General features: G+C 40.3%; 1 protein-coding gene across 2 annotated transcripts in view; it reads left to right on the plus strand.

Moving 5' to 3' along the window:
* PIK3C2A (phosphatidylinositol-4-phosphate 3-kinase catalytic subunit type 2 alpha) overlaps positions 1–20,721 on the plus strand; it is an 84,537-nt gene that overhangs the window by 5,370 nt on the left and 58,446 nt on the right. The window contains exon 2 of one of the 2 annotated variants that reach the window (XM_067462632.1): positions 13,295–13,433. The gene's annotated coding sequence lies outside the window, so the exon portion shown is untranslated. Of the gene's footprint in view, positions 1–13,265; positions 13,434–20,721 lie in introns of those variants that run through there. The other variant, XM_060767812.2, reaches the window with a different exon arrangement.

Genomic DNA, 20,721 nt, shown 5'->3' on the forward strand with positions numbered 1-20,721 from the left:
AACTCTAGAAGTTATAATCCAATATCATCTGGGAGGCTGTACTTTATCCACTCCTGTCTTAAAAGTTAATGGATCTAAAACAGTAGGCCTTTTCAGTTTTTTAAAAAATGTTTCATCATAAAGGTCACCTTGAAATTTCTGAATTAATGTATAAATAAATGTAAAATGTGCACATTATGTAAGCACGAAAATGTTTCCTACAGGTGAGTTTCTTAATTAATGTGAATGCAATTATTAAGATTTCAAAAGTGTGCCATCCCATGTCATGCCTTTGGCAAAGCTACTGTCAAGTCACTCATTTTAAGCAAAGAGGCACTGCCTTTGACATGCAAATGTTGCATGTTAAAATGCATGCGCTCACATATATAGGAGCAGAAATCCCCTCTAATAGTAAATAAGGTGCTGTCAACTAAAACAATATGGCAGCAAAATGAGGTTATCCTGAAAAACTGAAATGCCTTACATATGCTGACTAATACTCCAAGCTTGTAGAATAATAACAAGAACAATAGCAGCAATAACAGTTATTTCGTTTAGAGATGAAAATATCTTACTACAATCTGTGCACCCAGATCACACAGGCTGTAAGGCAGGCATGGACAAACCTGGGCCCGCCAGGGGTTTTAGACTTCAACTCCCACAATTCCTAACAGCCTCGGATCCTTTCCTTTTCTCCCTCAGCCACTTAAGGGGCTCAACGCTGTTAGAAATTGTGGGAATTGAAGTCCAAAACACCTGGAGGGACCAAGTTTGCCCATGCCTGTTGTAAGAAACGCCATGATAAAATCACTACATTTTAGATACATTTAGATACATTCAAAGATACATTTGAACCTGTGCAGAAAATATGATCTAACAATCTGCAGAGAATTAATGGAAACATAAGCTTTAAAAAGTCGATGATATTGAGGTATGTGGGATTTAAGATTCAAATGATAACATAATGTGACAAACATAATCATGGTTGTGAAAAAGAAAGCTTGGACCATTTGTTAGTTGCAGGGGACATCAGAACTGAAGACAGAGGGAAAATATTATGAAATTATGAGACCTATAAACTGAGATTCAATGCTTCTGAGGGGAAAACAGTATCTCTGGTTCTTGTGGTAGCAGATACTCTGGAAACAATTTAAATCCTACAGACAAAACAGCTGAATGAAATTGTTTTAGATTGGATTGCAATAGCATTACAAAAAGTGATATTATCAGAACATGTCACACTATCTGACCATACTTCACTGATTCTTGTATACAATCTGAATCACTGATGGTCCAAAACTCTGGTCAATAACACTGAGTAGATTTGGAATCTCCAGTATTCAAATCTGAGTGCATTGGGTATGTGTGCCAAGTTTGTTCCAGATCTATTGTTGTTTGGGTTCACAGAGCTCTCTGGATGTAAGTGAACTGCAACTCCCCCAAATCAAGGTGAATCCCTGCATAGCCCTCCAGTATTTTTTGTTGGTCATGGCGGTTCTGTGTGCCAAATGTGGTCCAGGTCCATTGTTGGTGGGGGTTACAGTGCTCTGTCTTGATGCAGGGTGAACTACAACTTCTACCATGTTATCGGCCCCCCAAACCCCTCCAGTAAGTTCAGTTGCTGATCAATTCCATTCTGTTTGCTGTGTCCCACAGAAAAGAGTAGGAAAGGGTTATGGGAGAGGCAGTGGGTGGGATCATGCAAATTCCACACCAATGGAGAGAGTCAGAAAAACTGAGATGTCTGTGGTGGAGGAAACTCGTAAAATCTAGGATGAAATTGTCCCGGTATGAAAGCCTTCATTTGAGTGGTGGCAGTATTGTGTTTGTGGAGGATATTGGCAGTGGTTGGTGGCTTTTGTTTATGGTGCTCGTTATAACCTGCAATGCCTTTGGTGGCTCCTCATAGGAGGGGGTTATGGTTGTTTGTGGAAATGGGAGTCTGTCTGTGAAAGTGGGCACCTCAGCCATACACACACATATATTTTTACTTTTGTTATGGATACAGAAATATAATAATAACAATAACTTTATTTTTTGTCGAAGGCTTAGCCTGAAAAAACCTACAACAACCCAACTTTATTTTTGTATCCTGCCTCCATCTCCCCGAAGGGACTTGGGGTGGCTTAAATGGGGACAAGCCCAAACAGACATAGATTAAAACACAATGCAATAAAATAAAATAAAAAACATCATAATAACATAAAACAACATCATAAAACAACCAATAGCCCGAGCAGTAATAAATGGAAGCCACTTACTCACTGTGGCATTATATATTTCAGACACTAGATGGCACTGTCTTCAGCAGTGTGAGTGCAATCAGGAGTTTCTTGTCAGTTCTGTTCTTGCTGGAAACAGACAACAAAAGCTATTTCCAAATGGGCAGTTGTGTTAGTTTGATGCATCAATGGTTTGTTATGGCACAAGCTTACATGGATTAGCCTATTTCATCAGTTGTATGAAGTGTTGCCTTGAATGACAGTTCATATTACTCCATAAGCCATTCATTTGTAGGTTCTTGGCTGATGTGCCTTCTAAGCACATCTCCCTCACAGGAACATACGCTTGATCCACACTTTGCTAAATCAAGGCAGAATAACCTGTGTCTCTATCATTTACACCCGGGGGAGGGGGGGGAGGGAGGGACAGGGAGAGTAACTGAATAAACAGTGAGTGGCACTGAAGTCATGACAGCTTCTTCCTTCATGTTCTGTTGTTCGAACTGTGCTCTCCCCTCCACACAATAAAATGAAAAAGCAATCAGAGATCTACAGGTTGCATTAGTATAAAATCAGTACATAGAACGAGCGATTCGAGGAGGGGGGGAGAGAGAATCTTGGCCCTTCAGATGTTTTACGGTGCTCCTGCTATTATCCCCAGCTTCTGCCAACCTAGCAGTTCGAAAACACGCAAATGTGAGTAGATCAATAGGTACCACTTCGGTGCGAAGGTAAGAGTGCTCCATGCAGTCATGCTAGCCACATGACCTTGGAGGTGTCTACGGACAACGCTGGCTCTTCGGCCTAGAAGTTGAGATGAGCACCATCACTCCCTTTAGTCGGACACGATTAGATTTAATGTCAAAGGAAACCTTTACCTATTATTATTGCTCTATTTTTTAATAAATACGGTCTCCCCTTGAATTCAACTTTCAACACCTTGAAAATATTTTAGAAATATATCCATTATATATACAGTAATGGGATTTGAGCATCCACCAAATCTGTTATTCACAGAGGATTGTGAAACCTAATCCCAACCAAGGACCCACTGCAGACTTACTTTTTAATACAGTAATCATGAACCTGTCATGTCAAGGAAATTTATACATACTGCATCATCCTACAATAACAAAATGACTTTTAATCCCTAAAGCATGCTAAGATTTTTAAAAGATTTTTTTCTGAATATTTCTGGGGGTTTTTCAGGGGGGAAAGTCTTCTCCCCACCCACCTCTGCTAACACTTCAAAATTTTAAGGAAACGACCCCTGAATCTTGTAAAGGGATGTGAGGTTGCAAAAAACTGCCTTGGAGGCATATATGTCACTATATATAAAATTCCAAGATCCTATTGGTGCTGCTGTATCCTTTATACAAAAAATAAATAAACTATTTATATAGATTTGCAGACAACATGTTCAGCAATCAATGCTAACGCATAGATCCAAAAATGAAGTCTAGGAGTTTCACCTTTGGCTACAGCACAGATTATTATTTATACAAAAGAAGGGGAAATTCACATTTCATAATCTGAAATGTTTCAGTTTTTAACTGCCAGCTGCAGTAAACGTGATCTATTTCCCAGTGGGAGTAAAGAATTTGGAGTCTGTGCCAAATGTTTCCCTTTTCTCGAGAAAGAAGGAAATAAAACTTGGAAGAAGCATATTGTATACCTGTTGCTAAGAAATCTGCAATTAGTTCCCGAATGTGGTGCTTAATTTAGGACACTTTCAAATCACATTTATTCTGCAGTTTATGATAGCATGGGATATATAGACAGTTGCTACCATTTCTGTCCTCAATTTACTTGAAGTGTATATTTTGAAACATATGTGTGTTTCTTTGGATTGATTTATAAATACAATTTCACTGAAAGTTATTGCATTTTAACTCCTCTGGAATCTTGTTAAGGCTTTACTGCATATTTTGGGCAACAATGTGGTTGCTGCCAAAAACATCACAGCATCACAGAAGTAGTATAATACGGCCAGTATTCCACATTCACAAGTTTCACTTTTATGGGTTTGATTATTCACAGATTTGATTGATATGTTATATCTAGGAGTCTCTAGATCCTCCATGTTGGTCAACATCTACCATGGTCAACATACACCACTCCTCTAGGCTTTTGTAAGTCTTCCAGGATGATTTTATTATCACTTCCTGGCAGAAGTTGGTCAGAGTCCTGCAGTGGCCAATCTAGAGATTCCTATTGAGGTGTTCTCTTGAGTAAAAGACAATGTGGTTTGTTTGTTTTGTTTATTTAGGTTTTTGGCAATGAGTTAATATTTCTACCTTCACTTTCAAAGATAACAGCAACCCTAAGTCTGTTCATGAACACCATTCTGCCTTTTCTGTATATTTCCAAAACAAGAAAGTTGCATTGTTACAAAGCTCCAAAAACATTTTACATGCCGTTACTATTCCTACTTGGCATAAGAAAAAAAGAATACTGCCTCCCAGCATATTATTTTTTTGGTATTTTCCAAAAATAAAAATCCCCAGGAATTAACTGAGCAGAAGAGCATGGGTCATGCCACTTTCTGTTTTCCTGGAATAAGTTGTATGAAAGCTGTGTTGTTCTGATCTGTTATCAATCACCTTGAATCCTGTTCTGAGAGAATGATGGAATTTAAATAAAAAAGATAAACAATGTATAATTTACCAAATTGGTTTTATACGTTTTTGGTGACTTTTAGCAACTTCGTGTAACTCTCACTGAGAAACTTTGATGTTAGGCCCCATAGAGTACACAACAAATCTCTTAGTGTCCTGATAAACATCAAAGGAGATAAATTTGATAATGATGATGATGATGATGATGATGATGATAATAATAATAACTACTTTATTTTTGTACCCCACCTCCATCTTGCAGAAGGGACTCAGGGCGGCTTACATGGGGACAAGCCTGAATAACACAGTAACATTAAAATAACACAGTAACATTCATAAAACAGCAACATAAAGCAAAATAAAATAAAAACAACAAACAAGAGCATAATAAAATATAAGAACAGCAATCACAAACAACCAGTAGTCTGAAATAGCAATACATCTTTTCGCATTGTTTATTACAGTATCCTGTGACTGCTTTTAAAAATACTGCAATCACTGTTATAATTGTCAACTTGATAACATTGGTTACATTCCCTGTTGGCTTCAGGAGTACTAGAACTATGAGAAGATGTAAATTGTTGTTAGATATGTGCCTGTTCTTTAATTAGTGTGGCAGCCTATTTATCTCACATTTTAGAGTCATTTGGTGTGTTTCTGTTGCAATCTAAAACATCTGGAGAACATCAGATTGCTTATCCCTAATGCAGTTCATGATAATTCCACATAAGTGATATTCCCTATGGTTTCCAACTGTTTTGTCATTGTTACATATTATGACATCAATGCACTTGATGCAGGTTGCGTAAATCAGTGTGTCAAGCTATGAAAATCTGAAATTCTTTTTAGATCAGCTCTTGGGAGAGCAGATAGTGTGTGGTCAAGAACCAGACTCTGTTTTGTTTCCCACATTACCTATTAAATATTTATGAGAATCATTTCCATATGCATTGCAGCATAGAAAAATATATAAATACACATAAAAATATTTACAAAGTTACGCATCTAATCTTGTTCATTTCTTGCTGTGGTTGTATTTCTTGCTCCAATGTATGTTTTCTGGTTTTATTCTTTTTTTCTTTTTACTGAATTTGTAGACAAATTACTTTTCTTATTATTTTTGTTTTGGAGGCCAGACTTAATATGAGGCAGCCTTATCTGCTCTCCCTTCTCTCTGTTGTGCTGATCACACTACTAAGTAACAGCTTCAGGAGGCAATTACTGTTTACCCAGCTATGATAAGTTGGCACACAAAATTGCAATAGAGTTAGCTAGAGTAGAATCCCACTGTCCAAAATCACGTCTTTTTATTGCGTTTAGTGTAGATATATAACTCAAGACCATCTCTGAACATGTGGGTTTCTCAAGCCTTCACCATCTTCCCAGTGCAAATGCTGATAAGAAACATTCAGTTGGTCAGAGGGTGAGAAGGAAACATTTAGACATGCAAGTACTTAAAAAACACAAACAAAGGAGCTTGTTTACCAGTGGCTTTGCCAATCTAAGGCAAATATATAACTTTCAGAAATCAAACTACAAGACTGGGTGGTATATAGTTGGTATAACATTTCCCATATCTCAGATGGCTGACATACTTGTGTCCTGTAATGTTAATAAATTTAGCAAAAGTAAATAAAATATAGCATCTGCCCTTAAACTGTACAGGTTGGAGTGCAAGATATGTCCAACAAACCCTATACACCTTCCCAGGACCTGTTTTGAAGGATTACTGAAATGCTTATCCGTAAGAGTATTCCTTATGTTAAGATATAACAGTGGTATCTATAGATTTTTACTCACAGTAACTGCACTGTTTAATCAATACTTCAATATTACTCACTTGTTTGTCCACTACTGGTATTACTCCATTCATCTTTGTTTTAGGTTATTTTTCCCTGGGTACATTCAGTACACTTTTTTCTGCAGTAGCACATGATAAAAGTTCAGTGTTCCTACAATTGCATTCCAGCTCACATATTTGTTATGCAAGTTTCCAGTAATTCACAACATTCTTCTTAGAGCTGATGAGAGGAAGAGGAAATGATGATTAATCTCTCTCTTTCAATACAGAGACACGGTGCTCTATTACAAATCTATACAAACCGATATACAGTAGAAGCAAATATGTCAATGACTAATTTAACCAGTTGCATGATTGTAATCTATACAATTAATCCTGGGATGTGTTTTTGAGAAAAGATAGTCTAGAAACAGAATGATTCTCAGCATGCTGGTATTCCTGGCACTGATATCTTTGCTTGCCAAATCAGGTTCTGTTCTGAATATGGTTTGATAGTTGAGAAACAAATAAAAATGACCACCACATCTTGTCACTGTGGCAAAATGCAATCACTCAGGCAGGAATGGGTGACATTCTCAGCCTGGACCCAATGTGGTGATCATAGACTCTGCCATAAACAACACGTCTCCAAGAACAAAAGTCACGTTGTCTGGGATAGAGCATGAAATCCAACCCCTCTCAGTCACCCCACTGCTCATTGCCACCGCCCATAATAGCAGACAGCCACTGAGATTAGGGGTGGGAGGGTTCTTTTCCCTTTCTGTGGAAAGGGATGCATATTTAGGCTATACAGTGCCTTCCAAGTAAATTTTACATCAATGATGCGCCTTCACTTCAAGCCAACCTATAAAAGTTTTAGGCAATAACAATTATAGTTCTTCTATTTGTGGGATGGAGGAGATTCTTGAATTATGCTAACTTCCCTGGGATGAGTAGCAGTAAGTCTTGTACTGCCATTTGTTTTTGGTTTTTTCCTGATGGGAATCCAGACATTTTAAGCAGCTGCTTTACAAGAATGAATAAAATACTTTTAAACAAAGGTTGGAAGGCCATCTATTGGGGGTGGTTTGATTGTGCTTTCCTGCATGGCAGAGGGTTGGACTGGATGGCCTTTGAGGTCTCTTCCAACTCTATGATTCTATGAAAAGTTGAGCCTCTTCACATTACGTATATGACCTCTTTAATATATGGCTGTTGTGCAGCTGTTAAACAGGACTGTGACCCTGCTGGCAGAATAAAACACACACTTGCTGGCATTTATAACAGCAGTCACCTGATATACAGTATCTTCCTCATAGTCATATTAACAGGCCCTCATGGCAGGAAGACGTGAGAAGAGAGCAATGTTCAGGTGACATCACATCATGGTCAATAAAGTTTCCTAGAACAATTATAAGTTCATGTACGTGTACAGAGAATGACGTAACACTGTAGGTTGGTATGTGAGAAAGATAGTAAATTTTAGTCTTTCACAACCCTTGAACAGGACAAGACCCAGTCGATGACCACTATTTCTGCAAGCTCGGAAAAGCTTCACCTGTTCAATTTCCGCTTATCACATTATGAAGGTAGAATGAAGGTAGAATGAGGGCAGCAATACAAATAAGAGAAAAATTATCAACTCCTGGGCTTTTACAATTATAATTAGTTTGCCATTTAAAAAAACTAAACTACAAAGAGGGGAAAGAAGGGGAAAATATCTATCTGCAAGCTCCTTGGAACACACATACCAAATAACAAGTTCGCCACTACTCTGCTCCTACAGCTCTCTCACTCAATCTCTCCAGGCACTTTGGCAGTGAGAACTGGGCCTGTTCTGCTGCGTAGAGATAAGATGCAGGCAGCCACTTCTACCCACCCCATATCTTTATCTTGGTGTAGAATGCTAAAGGTGTAGCCTCCTGAGCGATGGGGCAATAGGGATTGATTCCAGTGAGATAGTCTTCCCAACAATATGAACTAGAAAGAAAGGTCAAAGAAGCATGAAGACATTGGCCATTTCTTCAAAAAATGACTTTTACCTTTTGCTTACTTCCTCTGGCTGAATTGGCCCCACGAGGCCTCCTCCTTCCTCTTCCAAGGAGAAAGGAAACAAAACGCAAGCAGGTAGAGCCTTCCAAAGGAAGACAGCAAGTAATGAGTCACTCCCTACCCTTGCTGCAAAAAAGGAATGTGTAGTGATGTGTGACGGTTAGCATGGTGGCTGAAGAAAGTGCAAGCAGCTGCCTGTGCCCACCTGCATACCCCTCTTTCTCTTGCCCAAACAGTATAAAGCTGTGTTACACAAAGTGGTGGTCTGTGGACAGATACCACCAGTACATGAATTATTGGCAGATGGTCTATGGCAGTGGTTCTCAACCTTCCTAATGCTGTAACCCCTTAATACAGTTCCTCATGTTGTGGTGACCCCCAGCTATAAAATTATTTTTGTTGCTACTTCATAACTGTAATTTTGCTACTGTTGTGGATCATAATGTAAATATTTGATATGCAGGATGCATTTTCATTCACTGGACCAAATTGGCACAAATACCCAATACGCCCAAATTTGAATACTGGTAGGGTTGTGTGGAGGGGTTGATTTTGTCATTTGGGAGCGGTAGTTGCTGGGATTTATAGTTCACCTACAATCAAAGAGCATTCTGAACTCCACCAATGATGGAATTGAACCAAACTTCCCACACAGGACCCCCATGACCAACAGAAAATACAGGATGGGTTTGGTGGGCATTGTCCTTAAGTTTTGGAGTTGTAGTTCACCTACATCCAGAGAGCACTGTGGACTCAAACAATGATGGATCTAAACCAAACGTGGCACGAATACTCAATATGCCCAAATATGAACACTGGTGGAGTTTGGGGGAAAATAGACCTTGACATTTGGATGTTGCAGTTGCTTGGATTTATAGTTCACCTACAATCAAAGAGCATTCTGAACCCCACCAATGATAGAATTGGGACAAACTTCACACAAAGAACCCCCATGACCAACATAAAATCCTGTGTTTTCTGATGGTCTTTGGCGACCCTCTGACACCCCTCTCATGACCCCCTCAGGGGTCCCGACCCCCAGGTTGAGAAACCCTGGTCTATGGCAACTTTCGAGAGAGAGAGAATAGTCAATGAGAAGGTGTATATCACAGTGGAAACAAATCCTGCGGGTTCCTTGCATCAGATAGGTTAAGCAGAACTTGTGTAGAGGGCTAGTCATGGAAAGACCAGTCACCTCACCTTCTCTCTCATTTGCACTGAGTGTTAAATTAGTGAGGCTCGATTTAATAAGCCCAAAGGAATTAATATGAATCCTCCCCATCATGCTTCCCAATCAGGAGGGCTGAGTGAATAAGCAATATTCCCTAAGGAGGCAACAACTGGTTCCATACCACACCCAGCCAAAGGATTGTTGCTTAGACGAAGTAGCAATTGGAACTCCTCCCTCCTTCAAGGTACACCCAAAGTCCAGCAAGCATATATGCCTCTCTGCAGAAACAACAACATGCAAATAACAACAATTTGGTAGCCTTTGATGACATATCCCAAATTTCTATCACTGATAAGCAGTAACAATACAATAATAACAATAGTTTAGTGTTTTTTGGCGATACTCTTCAATCAGCCACTGCACAGATCTTGTACTTTCCCTGCCTGGAGGCACTCTTAGAAAACTGGTAAGAATGAACCAGTTTAGTCCAATGAACGGCAGCCAGGTTGCTAACAGGAATGGCTCTCAGGGAACATACAACTCCCCTGTTCCGTCAGCTCCACTAGCTACCGGACCCAATTCAAAGTGCTGGCTTTGGCCTATAAAGCCCTAAACGGTTCTGGCCCAATCTACCTGTCCGAATGCACCTCCTCTTATGAACTTTCGAGGACGTTAAGATCGTCTGGGGAGGCTCTGCTCTCGATCCCGCCGTCGTCACAAGTACGGTTGGCAGGGACAAGAGACAGGGCCTTCTCAGCGGTGGCCCCTCGGCTATGGAACACCCTCCCCAAGGAGATTAGATCGGCTTCTTTGCTCCTAACATTTTGGAAAAAACTCAAGACGTGGCTGTTCGAGCAAGCATTTGCAAATATTTTGTAATGGACATAGGAAAATGGAACAACTATACGATGGAATGGGACAATGTTTTTATTGAGGATTGACTGACATGTTTTTACTGCTGTTGTTATGATTTTATTGATGTTAATGTTTTTAAATTGTTCTTGTATTTTGTGGCATTGAATTTTGCCTTGTAAACTGCCTCAAGTCGCCGCAAGGCTGAGAGGGACGGTATACAAATAAAGTAAATAAATATATAATAAATAAGAATCGTGCATTCTGTCTTATATCATTGAACTGCAACTCTCAACACTCCTGACCATTCGTTATACTGGATAGGACTGGAGTTGCAGTCCAAGACCTTCTGGGGTGTTGCACAATTCCCACCCTTGCCCTATAATGTATATGTACCACACTATTTTCTTGTTTTAACAATCATGGCCTCGTCCAAAGGAATGGGACTTTACTCCTGAGAAGTGAAGGGGGGGGGGGGAATGCTGATAAAGCAACTGGGTATCAGCAGCCTGGTCTGTTCCTTTCTCTCACCAGCAAGCACTGGATTTCCCTAGATTTGCCCTAATCTTGTGACTCTGTCTCAGATCACATCTTCAGCAACTCACAGGGGAAAAGAGGAGACGAGTCTCCAAACACTCTTTATTTATTCTTTGAGACAAGCCCAATGCATCCAGTATATCTATATCGGTGCTTCTCAAACTGTGATCCTCTAGGTGTTCTGGACTTCAACTCCCAGAAATCCCAGCCAGATCACCAGCTGTTAGGAATTGTGGGAGCTGAAGTCCAAAACACCTGGAGGACAGTTTGAGAACCACCCATCTATATAATTCAGATGACTACCTAGAAAAAACTAGAATGCTTGCTAAAATGAAGAACAGTAATTATAGGAAAGGAGATTCCACCTGAACATTAGGAAGAACTTCCTAACTACATGAGGTGTTCAACAGTGGAACTCACTGCCTTGGAGTGTGGTGGAATATCTTTTATACAGAGGCTTGGTGGCCATCTGTCAGGGGTACCTTAATTGCGCTTTTCCTGCATGGCAGAGGGTTGGAGGGTTGCTGTCTCTTCCAACTCTATGATTCTATGAAAAATGGAAGACTACATTCTAGGTGGGTAGACTCAGTCAAGGAAGCCGCAGCTCTGGGTCTGTAATAGTAATGCAGTTTGACTCCCATGGCTCAATCCTATGGAATAATAATAAATATTTATGTTTACTCCACCACCATCTCCCCAGGGGGACTTGGGGGAGCTCACAGAAACACAACAGTGCCGCATCTGAACCACAATACACAGTATACAGGTTTTTGACTGGTGAAGTAATGCAGTACAAGATGCAAATATGAAATATGTGTTGTCAACATTTGGAATGGGCTGGTGTACGTAATTGGCTCATGTGATTTTAATGTTTTTTAAGGAGGTTTTTTTAATTCTTATATTTAATGTTTTTATTGTATCTTATGATGAATTGTCCCATTGATTTGATACTTTGTTATGGTATTGATTGTAATTCGGTGTACATTTGTACGGCACTGAATTTTGCCACTATTTCTGTGTAAACCGCTTTGGGTCCCTCCCAGGGGTGAGAAAAGTGGTATATAAATACTGTAAATAAATAAATAAGCAAGCCTGGGAGTTGTAGTTAGGTAAGGCACCAGCAGTCTTGGGCAGAAGAGGCTAAAACTTTTTTTAAACTAGCAGTCTTGTCATTCCGTGGTGTTGAGCCATCATAGTTAAAAGTGAAGGGCCCAAACTAACAAAATGAAGTTCAACAGTGGCAAAGGCAAGGTACTCCACTTAGGCAGAAAAAATGAAATGCAAAGATATAGTACGTGTGAAAAAGATCTCGGAGTCCTTGTGAACAACAAGTTAAACACAAGCCCACAATGTCATGCAGCAGCCTGCATAAATAGGAGTATAGTGTCAAGATCCAGGGAAGACCCCTCTATTTTGCTTTGGTCAGACCACGTCTGGAATAATGTGACCAATTCTGGGCACTGTAATTGAAGGGAGATGTTGACAAGCTGGAAGATGACCAGAGGAGGGCGACTAAAATTATCAAGGTTCTGGAGAACAAACCCTATGAGGAGCGGCTTAAAGCGCTGGGCATGTTTAGCCTTCAGAAGAGAAGGCTGAGAGGAGACATGATAAGGGCCATGTGAGAGGAAGTCATAGGGAGGAGGGAGCAAGCTTGTTTTCCGCTGCCCTGGAGACTAGGATGCGGAAGAATGGCTTCAAACTACAAGAAAGGAGATTCCACCTGAACATTAGGAAGAACTTCCTGACTGTGAGAGCTGTTCAGCAGTGGAACTCTCTGCCTCGAGGTGTGGTGGAGACTCCTTCTTTGGAGGCTTTTCAGCAGAGGCTGGATGGCCATCTGTCGGGGGTGCTTTGAAGGCTCTATAAAAACAAAACATTAATAGCAGGGCGACTCATTGTAACTACAATAGCTAGTCAATCACAACAAAGTACTTTCTGCCCAGCTTCCTCCTCCCAGGAAGTGCGCCAGGCCCTCTCCCCAAAAGTGGGCCGCCCTCCCTCCCTGCCTGCCTTCCTCTGCCTCGCGCCTCCTTCCTCCCTCCCTCCCTTCCTTCCCTCAAGGCCGCCTCTCCTCTTTCAGGGCCGGAAGTCAACGCAGGCGGCGGCGCGAGAAGCAGCAGCAGCAGCAGGAGCAGCCCAGAGCCAGAGAGGCGGGGAAGAGGCCGGCGGAGAAGGAACTTTCTCCCCCGGGAAAGCCATGGCTCCTCCGGCGCGCTGAGGTGAGGAGGGGCAGGGCAAGGCAAGGCAAGGCCAAGCAGGGGGAGAGGGGGGAAACGGGCTTGGCGGCGGCGTCTTCTTCACCCCAGCAGGGCCACCCCCCTCCAATTGTCCCCATCCCCAGGCCTTCTTCGCTCGCAGCCAGACCCACCAGCCTCCCGCATTGTATTCTTATTTACTCCCGGTTTGGAGCCCAGAAGGAGCGAGGGCCCGTTGAGGAGGAGGAACAGCCTGGCTCCACTTCTGGAAAGGAAGGAGGCCTTGGATGGATGGAGGAGAGGAAAGGAGAGGAGAGGGAAGAGAAGCAGGCCGCTTTGGTCTCGGCAGAGGGCCAGGCCTCCTCCCTCCACAGCCTTCTAGGTCGGGATGTTTATATATACACACACTCATAAATACATGCATTATATGTATATATACACACACAATACATACATACATATACACTCAGACAAATATATGCATCATATATATTTACATATACACATACATATAAACTCAGACAAATATATGTATGTATATATATATATACACATATATACACACATAAATATATGCATCATATATATACCACACATATTTATACATATATATACTCACACAAATATGTGCACCATGTATATACACACACACATATACATACATACATATAAATACACACAAATATATTTATTATATAAATATACACCCACAGTTAGATATACATACACATACACTCATAAATATATGCGTCATATATATACACACAACACACATATACATATATACATATACACTCACAAATACATGCATCACACGCACACATATACATATATATTGCTTATGTTTTTAATTTGCTTGCATTGTATTGTTATTGTCTGTTGTTGTTTGAGGCCTTGGCCTTTGTAAGCCGCATCGAGTCCTTCGGGAGATGCTAGCGAGGTACAAATAAAGTTTAATAATAATTAATAATAATATATACTCATGCAAATATATGTATCATATATACACATATACACTCACAAATATATGCATCACACAAACATATGCATCACATATATGTACACAATCACCGGACACACACACATATATACATACATATATACTCACACAAATATATGTTTCATATATACACACACACAAATACAATAGACCAGACATGGGCAAACTTGGGTCCTCCAGGTGTGTTGGACTTTAACTTCCACAATTCCTAACTGGCTGTTAGGAATTGTGGGAGTTGTAGTCCAAAACACCTGGAGGACCCAAGTTTGCCCATGCCTGCAGTAGATCCATGAGGATAGGTAGATACCAGATGTATCTTGTTTCTGTTTGCTTGGGAGTTTCTCTTAAAAACAGGCCTAACTAATACTATATCCCATGCCATACACTCTGTCTTGACTTGATATTCGTATTGAAATTTTGCAATTAAAAGCAAATAAAGGCAAACTTAACATAATATAGTTTTAACATATTATTAAAAAACAGCTTTGTGAATATTTATTTATTTCAACCCCGCTCTATCTCGCCCCAGGGGGGACTCAGAGCGGCTTCCGGTATTGGAAAATATTCAGTGCCACATAGAAACATAAAAGCGTACACATACACAACACATTAACATTTAAAATCAAAATAAAACATACACAGTAAATACAATTAAAAAGCTGAGTTGCTGTGAGTTTTCCAGGCTGGCCATGTTCCAGAAGCAGTCTCTCCTGACCTTTCACCCACATCTATGGCAGTCATCCTCAGAGGTTGAAGGTCTGAGAATGCTTCTGAAACATGGCCATACAGCCCGGAAAACTCATAGCAACTCAGTGATTCTGTCAATGAAACCCTTCAACAACAAATTAAAAAACTGTAGAAAACATGGCACCTAATCCTGCAAACAGTATTATTTCTTCGGTTTTTTGTTTGTTTGTTTGTTTTTGCTGTTTGCTTGAGCCATGGCAGTTGACGTAGTGTCAAACTGCATCCATTCTACAGTGTAGATCAGGCTTTGGCAAACTTCGGCCCTCCAGATGTTTTGGACCAACTCCCACAATTATTAACAGCCACCTAGAGCTGTACACAAACAAATTTGCCCACGCCTGGTGTAGATGTACTCAGTACCTCAGCCACCCATATGGACAATATTGGATTTTGGAGCATTTTGGAATTCCAGATAAAAGATGTTCAAGCAGGACACACACAGATTGGAAGACAGAAACTAGCTGAATATCTGAGGTAGATTTGGGGTGTATGTAGCACAGCCTAAACAATTTGATATGAGCACCCATGCCCATTTTGATAGTAGCTGTAAAAATTGCTGTTGAGTCATTGATGTGACAAAACCTCGTTAGCAGTAATTAGTTATGGTAAGAACCACTGTTGTGCATGGGTTTCTATGGTGAAGGCTCTTGGGTATCACAGGTATTCAAAAAACAGCTCTTGTGGCAAGTGTTTACACAACTTGCGAGACTTTCATTTCACCAGTATTGTTGCATGGATACAAGTTGAGCATCCCCAATTCGGAGTTCTGAAATCCTTCAAAATCTAAAATTGTTCAATTGCATGGCTAATAGTAACACCTTTGTTTTCTGATGGTTTAGTGTACATAAACTTTGTTTGACACACAAACTTATTTAAAATATTGTTTATATCATGTATAGACTTCATTCCCATCTTCAAGATAGCTTATTGTGTATGTGTATACATACAGAGATATTTGAAAATCTGAAAAAACTCTAAAATGTTTCTATTCCCAAGCATTTCAGATAAGGGATACACAATATGTAATATTAAAACTAAAATTCAGCATGTTTAATGTCCCCATGAGTGAGAACTGTGTTTGAACTCTTCAATTTATTTACATTTTTATGCTGGTGGCATTTGATTTTGAAAAATCAAATTTTTCCTTATAAAATTTGAGAAGTTAGCTTATCTTGATGGTTGAAAGCTTACTTCTTCTTGTTAGTGTTTGACTCTTGTGTGCTTTTTAAACCTGATGTTTAAACTTTATATTTTAGTCTGCTTTTGGATTGTGCAGTCAGTCTGTAATATGAGGCAACTAGCAATTCATTTGACAGCTCATACTTACTATTCTATTGATGTTGAAGATAAAGTTTAAAAAAATGCAAGCTTGTGTTCTTGTGCAATTGCCTATTCTTGTGCAATTGCCTATTCTACTACAAATACCCACCCACCCCCCAGTTTCCGGGCAAAAATTGTCATAGTTTCGAAACTACAGACTTAAGAAAAATGACATGGGTGCAAGTGGAAGAAAGAAAATAGTTAGCCAGTGTGCTTGCGTTTGATGCTAACATTTGATCATTAAAAGCTTTCTTTTCAAAGGCTCATTAGGCAGTATACAGAAAAAAATCACATAACAGTAGTAGTGTTCTGCCTTAGGGAAATGCCACAAGAACAGTTCTCCAGTGTGCATTTTATTTGGAATAATTAACAAGAATTGAAACAAAATTTAATGGAATGCATTGCTTTTATATATATACATATTGTTCAGTACACCCTAAGGAGCAAATGTAGAGAGGAAAAAGAAAGCATTAATTGAATAAAAAATCTAATATGAGTGAGAATCTCTTTCATTAGTTCAAAACATGACATCCTTGAACCCTCTAGGAATCAAGTACAGTAGAGTCTCACTTATCCAACATAAACTGGCCGGCAGAATGTTGGATAAGCAAAAATGTTGGATAATAAGGAGGGATTAAGGAAAAAAACTATTAAACATCAAATTATGTTATGATTTTACAAATTAAGCACCAAACCATCATGTTTTACAACAAATCAACAGAAAAAGCAGTTCAATACATGGTAACGTTATGTAGTAATTATTGAATTTACGAATTTAGCACCAAAACATAGCAATGTATTGAAACAGCTGTGGATTTGGGCGAGAGGCAGACTGCGTTGGATAATACAGAATGTTGGATAAACAAAACCCTACTGTATATGTGCTTTCAGATTGCCTGTTGATTAATGGTTACCTCAGTGTTTCTCAGACTGTGATCCTCTGGGTATTTTGGTCTTCAGTTCCCAGAAATCCCAGCCAGTTTACCAGCATTTAGGAATTGTAGGAGCTGAAGTCCAAAATACCTGGAGGAGCACTTTTTGAGAAACACTGGGTTTCATATAGTTTTCTTAGCAAAGAACACTAAGGTCCTAGCTATATTGACTAGTAATGCAGTTTCAAACTGATATTAAAGAAAGTGGTTTCATTATGCAGGTGACTACATAGGAAATCCTGGAATGAGTTTGAGGCCTGGATGGGGATTACATAAACCACAGAGATCTGATATGCATTAAGGGCTTTCTTTTGCAAACTTTTGTGGGAGTTCTTTGTCAGGCCGCTACAGTTTGAGGCTAGTTTCAAACTGCATTAAATGGTCACTGTAGATAAGGCCTCTGGTTTTGCTAGTTCCTTCCTCTAAAATATAACTTACAGCACCTGGTATTGTTGGTGGCCTCCCATCCAGATACTAACCAGGGCTATCTCTACATAACTTCCACCATCAAACAGACACTGGTGCCTTTCAAACACTCAGGCCACCTAGGAATCAAGGCATAGCTACAAACTCCTTCCTGATTTGCATTCCCCAGTTTCCTGTCTTTATGGCTTTGTATGCCATGTTGAGCATGGAGAAGAGAACAATACTAGTTGAATGATTTTATACCTGCACTTAAGGAAAATAATGAGGAATTAATATTTTTCTTGCTATTTGTCTGTTTTATACTGTATATTCCAAATATTATCCTGGCTGTTTTCCCCTTCAGAATTTTTCCTCCACCCACCACATTCCACTGTCCTTTGTGGCTCGCTTTTCTGTAATTCTGCATATGTAATTCTTTTCACTTTGTGCAGCACAAGTGAGGACCCAGTTTGAATGAGCATTTGTACTATAATAATGCTGAATCTGTCATTTCCGAGTTCTGATGCCATATATAACTATATGAAGCTGCTTTATATTGAGCTAGATCACTGGTTCATCTTGCTTAGCATCCTCTGGTAATGATTCTCCACTGCTTCTTATTGAGATTTTTTCACAGCTGTACCTGGACATATTGAGGATTGAAACTTCAATCCCATTTATGCAAAGCGTGTGATTTATCCCTGAGTTATGCCCCCTCCATGTCTCTCATGTTAGTATATCAAGGTATTGGTATAGAATAGCAAAACACCCTGCATCATTTCAGTAATCAATGTACACAAACAATAACATGTTCTTTAAACAAAATATTCAGAAAAAGTACATGTACAAAATAAAAATATACACGTCAAATATAAACTATCCAAAATCCATTAGCTGCAGGCAGCGTTTTGATGAATGCTAACTAGATTATGTTCAATTTCAGCACAATCCTTTTAAGGCATCTATGTCAAAATTTCACACAAGAATGGCCATCAGACTGGAAAAAATCAACTTATATCCCCATACCAAAAAAGGGAAATGCAAAAGACTGCTCAAACTTCCGTACAGTGGCCCTTATTTCTCATGCCAGTAAGGTAATGCTCAAGATCCTGCAAGGAAGACTCCAGCAATACATGGAGCGAGAGTTGCCAGATGTTCAAGCTGGGTTTAGAAAAGGCAGAGGAACGAGAGACCAAATTGCCAATATCCGCTGGATAATGGAGAAAGGCAGGGAGTTTCAGAAAAACATCTACTTCTGCTTCATTGACTATTCTAAAGCCTTTGACTATGTGGATCATAATAAATTGTGGCAAGTTCTTAGTGGGATGGGCATCCCAAGCCACCTTGTCTCTCTCCTGAGGAATCTGTACAAGGACCAAGTAGCAACAGTAAGAACTGACCACGGAACAACAGACTGGTTCAAGATTGGGAAAGGCGTCCGGCAAGGCTGCATCCTCTCACCCAACCTTTTTAACTTGTATGCAGAACACATCATGCGATGTGTGGGGCTGGATGAATGCAAAGCTGGGGTGAAAATTGCTGGAAGAAACATTAACAACCTCAGATATGCAGATGACACCACTCTGATGGCCGAAAGCGAGGAGGAGCTGAGGAGCCTTCTAATCAAGGTGAAAGAAGAAAGCGCAAAAGCCGGGTTGCAGCTAAACGTCAAAAAAACCAAGATTATGGCAACAAGAATGATTGACAACTGGAAAATAGAGGGAGAAACCGTGGAGGCCGTGACAGACTTTGTATTTCTAGGTGCAAAGATTACTGCAGATGCAGACTGTGGCCAGGAAATCAGAAGACGCTTACTTCTTGGGAGGAGAGCATTGTCCAATCTCGATAAAATAGTAAAGAGTAGAGACATCAGACTGGCAACAAAGATCCGCCTAGTCAAAGCCATGGTATTCCCTGTAGTCACCTACGGATGTGAGAGCTGGACCTTAGGGAAGGCTGAGCGAAGGAAGATCGATGCTTTTGAGCTGTGGTGCTGGAGGAAAGTTCTGAGAGTGTCTTGGACTGCGAGAAGATCCAACCAGTCCATCCTCCAGGAAATAAAGCCCGACTGCTCACTGGAGGGAAAGATACTAGAGACAAAGTTGAAGTACTTTGGTCACATCATGAGGAGACAGGAAAGCCTAGAGAAGACAATTATGCTGGGGAAAGTGGAAGGCAAAAGGAAGAGGGGCCGACCAAGGACAAGATGGATGGATGGCATCCTTGAAGTGACTGGACTGACCTTGAGGGAGCTGGGGGTGGTAACGGCCGACAGGGAGCTCTGGCGTGGGCTGGTCCATGAGGTCACGAAGAGTCGGAGACGACTGAACGAATGAACAACAACAATGTCAAAATTTCAGTGACTGCCTATTAACAAGCCAAAAGATATTTAAAAGGATGAAAATAGATATCTATTTGATTTTTCATGTTTAAAAAAATCTTTTCAGAATAGCCATATAAAATTAATGTTAAATTCTTGAATCAAAACAATACTCAATGTCCCATCTGTATATATAATAAAGAAGAGTGTTTGTTTGTATCGGACAGAGGAAGTGCGGCGGGAGGTGTATGTGGCAGCGTTCTGATTGGCTGCCGCTGTGGTGCTATTTGCATATGGTCTCTGATTGGCCAGCTTCAATAGGCGCCCCTGGTGGAGAAGAGGGTTCATGGCAGAAACGGGGCATGACAGAAGGAAATTTGCATATGGTCTCTGATTGGCCAGATTGCAAGATTCCGAGATGAGAAAGAGAGGAAAGGAAAGGCTGGGGCCTGGGTCAGAACACTACCAATACAGACCGAAATAGGCACACAGAGCCCCCATCACCCACTCTACATCCTACTGCAGTTTGGAGGACTATGAACCATGGATGATGGGACTTGCAGTACCACCACTCACATTCTGAGACCG

Source organism: Anolis sagrei, chromosome 1, assembly GCF_037176765.1.
Source record: "Anolis sagrei isolate rAnoSag1 chromosome 1, rAnoSag1.mat, whole genome shotgun sequence".
Lineage (NCBI taxonomy): Eukaryota > Metazoa > Chordata > Lepidosauria > Squamata > Dactyloidae > Anolis > Anolis sagrei.